This window comes from Helianthus annuus, chromosome 15 (genome assembly GCF_002127325.2).
Source record: "Helianthus annuus cultivar XRQ/B chromosome 15, HanXRQr2.0-SUNRISE, whole genome shotgun sequence".
NCBI classification, from domain to species: domain Eukaryota; kingdom Viridiplantae; phylum Streptophyta; class Magnoliopsida; order Asterales; family Asteraceae; genus Helianthus; species Helianthus annuus.
The window spans coordinates 56,019,101-56,023,704 of NC_035447.2; the positions used below are offsets into that span (position 1 = coordinate 56,019,101).

The 4,604-nt window shown below is 32.2% G+C and overlaps 1 long non-coding RNA gene across 1 annotated transcript; it reads left to right on the plus strand.

The window, feature by feature from the left end:
* The first annotated feature begins 670 nt into the window (after positions 1 to 670).
* Positions 671 to 4,176, plus strand: LOC110911713. The gene is made up of 6 exons (XR_004882121.1): positions 671 to 1,021; positions 1,178 to 3,072; positions 3,173 to 3,270; positions 3,575 to 3,605; positions 3,759 to 3,887; positions 3,966 to 4,176. It is a non-coding gene; the product is annotated as an uncharacterized LOC110911713 (long non-coding RNA).
* Positions 4,177 to 4,604: the final 428 nt, after the last annotated feature.

Here is a 4,604-nt window from a genome sequence, read left to right on the forward strand (position 1 = left end):
AATGGATGTGAAGATCAAATTCACAATTGGAACAACAAAAACAAAAGCCCGAACCGGTTTTCTCACACAAGTCGCAAAGGAAAGAGCCTGACTTGTATGTTGGGGATGCGAATAGTTTTAAAACCCTTAAATAACACCAAAAAAAGTGAAGGGACACGCCTCTAAGAAAATGATACAACAATAATGTACAAAGTTTAAAACAAATAGCACAACAACCTAATGCAAGATAAACAAATACAACAAAGAATACAACATCCTTATACATATAAAACTTCCAAATTAACAATATGGTAAGATATAATTAGCATATTTTTTATTGAAATTTTTAATTAATATTTATGAACGATCTTCCTTCCTTTAAAGATACACACACATGGCAAGAAGATGCACACTTGGGATCTTGTAACATATTTATATTTATCTATATAATCTATCTACTTATCTATAAAAGGAGAAGTAATGCTGATGTAAATTTGGGTACTTGTCAATCATAGAGGCATGCCACATAGGATCTGATGATGTCATAAATATATCAATAAAATGATGTCATAAATATATCAATTAAAATGTTAATAGATTAATAGATATTGTATATTGTATTTAGTTTGTAATTTTCAAAATCTGGCTCCACTTTCAAATTTTAAACCACACTTTCAGGCTCCACATTCAAATTTCAAACCACACTTTTTTCTTTCTTTCGTTTACACATAATTTTCTCTCTAAATTCCTCTTCATTTCTTCTCTCTCTGGTCTAAAACCCACCGAGCCCCGATACCACTATGAACCGCCTATCTATTTTCGTGAATCACTCCAGCATCAATTTGAATTTATTAGTGCAAAATCAAACTTCAATTTGACCAAAGGAAGGATTTAGGTGATGAAACCCCCAAAAAGTGATGGTAATTGGTTCAAATCCACACATAAACATCAAAGGCAAAGCTTCAACAACTGCATCAACAACCGTGAAACCACTGTTGGATTCACCGGAGGTACCATTTTCACAACCAAGTTCATGTTTCAGGTAACTTTTTCTCCATGTTGATTGTATTTGCCCTAATCAGATCCATTAGTTTTGTTTGTGTTTTTACTTTCTACTGTAATAGTTTTAAACCACTGTAATTGGATTTTTCTGAGAAAAAAAATGTTCAGATTTCTTCTTTCTTTCATGGGTACTCAGATTTCTATTTCCATGGGCGGTTCATGTTCATCTAAATTTCGATTGCAGCAGATGGCACGCCGTACAGGTAAATGATTCTAACATTTAGCCGACTGTATGCCTAATATTGGACTTCTGGCTTCCAGAATTGAATGATATTATAAATATATGTTCTAGATATTTCTTTTAGATGTGGTGAAATAGATAATGTGTTGGATAAATGAAAAAAGTTATAATATAAGTCTGCTAATATGAAGTTGATTATAAAAAAAAAATTGAAGGCATTAATTATCACCCTTTGCATCTTACCTACTTTGAGGGTTTTCTAATTTTGTGATTTTTTCCCTTAAATTTATGTATGTTAGGGTTTTGATGTTTGAAGTTATTCCATATGGCAGATGATGAGCACCTTTTGAATTTGAAACAAAGCTCATATTGTTATCTATTGTCCCCTTAATAATCATGTTGACTGTGCATCGGTTGTTTGAAAACTGTTTTGGTAATTATTATTCCTCAATGGTGATTTAAATTCAATTTAAGCTTGATTTTGTAATTTCTAGAGAAAAACAAGATTTGTGCTTGACTTTAATATATGTATGTTCAGAAAGTATTATAGGCTTAAATATCATTACAATTCTCAATTCTGGTATGTAAACTAGAATGAACTAGCGCCCTGCTGGCTGCTATTCATGCCTAGATAGCAACTTATCTTATCCCTGTACCAACTTAAAACCTTTGAAGACATAGAAGCCTTTTAACGAAAGAAGTAATCACTATACTCAAAGAATTATGGGTCCAAGTTAGCATATAGGCAAGCATGCTTCATTCGTGTTTTTTTAATTAACAAATTGGATTGGATATATAACGTTATAAATAAAAGAGATAAAAGTTAATTTGAAAAGATCTTGAAACTAGGGAAAAGTATACTCTATGTTTTGAGGATGAATTAGAAATGGTTGTGGGGACTCGATTAAACTCACAAAAAAAGACGAAAGCATATGACAGTTAGTTGTGATCCTTTTTTAATTGCATATATGGGATTATCCTTCATCAATTTTGGCACAATTTGAATTTCTTTGTTGGTTTGTATTGGTTAAAAAATCTCCTGAGTATAGATCATAAACTCTGCACTATCAATTTTTGGTGAAGCTTATTTTTTAAGGTACTATTTACATGTAGCATCTTATTCTGGTAATTCTTCGTTTAAGTATTTGAGATATTGTTTCACATATTTGATTATCTCGATTCTTTGTTAATTGGAGGTCTCATTATTAAACTTTTTGTGTTTATTTTACTTCATAAATAAAATATACATGCTCAATTGTAACTTTATTAGAACAATTGATGTAGTGGGGTTCTATTTGTGGTTTCCTTTTGATTGATGTACATTAACAAATCAAATCATCTTAATATGAGGGGTAGTTAACAAAAGAGCTTCTATTTTTTTTTAGTCAGCCAAAGATTAAACTTTTATTGACACACAAAGAAAAGGCTCCTTAGCAAGAAGCTAAAAGAAGCCCTGCAAAAATAGAAGCACAAAAGAGAACAGAAATACAGAACCTTAATTAAAGTTAATCTTCGGTTTCTAATGATTTCTTTATTTACAATACGTATAAAGTTGAAAACTTGACAACTCGGTTGAGAATTTACGGTTTGGGGAGAGTTTGAGGGTCGTGGAGTATTTTAAAGAGGTGTATGGGTATGAGATACAGTATAGGAATTGGTCGCGTTTGCAGACGAGTCGGAGGCAGGTGTGTTACCTGCTGATAGAGGTGTGTATTATGTGTGATGGGCAGAAGTTTACGGGAAACTTTCAGATGAGCAAACGGGGAGAATGTTGAAGTTGGGGTGCTAGAAACCGATGGAACGGAAAGCGATTATTGATAGGTTATGGTTGGATCCTTTGGTCCATCTAGGTGTGTATAAGCTATAACCTCTCTCCTTTGGATTCAATTTTTATTATCATCACAAATATAATTATTGAATTTACAAACTTATAACATTGGGTTTGTTTAGAAAACGTTTGAAGAAAAGGAGCAAAAATGGGGGAATATGAATAACCGCAAGGAATGCAGAGCTCTATTTAGAAATCCTACACAACGAAAGCAACATACGTAAGGCTATTGTAATTTTTTGTAAAAAAATTGTTTTATTGTTTATTTTATTTTATTTTGATTGCGGTGTTCAATTAATGTAATATTTGTATTTCAATGTAATAATTTTTAATGTAATATGAACTAATAATATATCAAGTTTATTTGTCATATTGAATAAATTTTCATTTTATCTTTATTTAATGAGAAAAAATTCAAAATATTTCATTTATTAAACTGCGTGTATTTTGTAGTGGTGTTTTTTATGCAGTTTTCTAGACTTGAAGATAAGCGAAGTTTTCAATCATTTTATTTTGTTTAACAGGTTTTGTGCCCAAGCTGAGTTTTTTTAACAGGTCAGGTTTAAAGTTTTTAACTTTTATGTTTAATGGAAGTTATGTTAAAACTAAATTCTCAGATCATTATGCCATCTTTTTAATGAGCTATGTAGTTACTACAAGTGAAATTACTAAGTTTTTAATTTTTTATCATTGCTGTTGGAATTGCAGGTTGATGGTAAATTTACCAGATGCTCCAAACAGGGAGAAAATATTAAGAGTGATATTGGCAAAAGAGGAATAAAAGAAAAGAGTCATGCAAGAGAAGTGGAAAAGTCTAATTTGCAAGAAAAGTCAAAGGTCTTACATCATGACTTTGTTAGTCAATGAATTTTTTAACAGAATCGACACTTTTAAATTGTTGGGCTATAAATGCAGGTAAGCCAAGAAGCTGAAATCAAGAAGTTAAGAAAGAGTTTGAATTTCAAAGCAGCACCGATGCCGAGTTTTTACAAAGAGCCCCCTCCTAAAGTGGAACTCAAGAAGGTATTTTATGTGAAATTATTGTAAAACCCGTGAGAATCTCAATGATATCAATCTAAACCTTGTGAGAGCGCGGAAATCAAACACAAGGTGATTCAAGAACTAATATTAAGTTCAAACAATAAGCAATAAATAAGAAACAAACCGAAACTTGCATTCAAAGATAATCAATGACTGATACAAGATCTCGGATGGAACTCGGTTCCAATGCTTTGTGTCGCCTGCCTTCTACTCGCAATCAACAACCCCTAATCTAATGATTAGGGTTGTTTATATACTAAACACATTGGACCGAAAACAACCTAGGCCCATGCGACACCTATCTAGCCCAAACCACAATGATAAACCCAAAACATAATAAACTAATTACATGATCAATCCCTAACCATTGTTAACCTACATGAATAAACCTTCAGGTTCCAACAATCTCCCCCTAGGTTTATGCATGCAGGTTCTTCTGACTTCAGCTGCTTCGATGACCACCACTCATATTATCTTTGTATCCACCAAAACCCTGCTTATGAATATGCATGA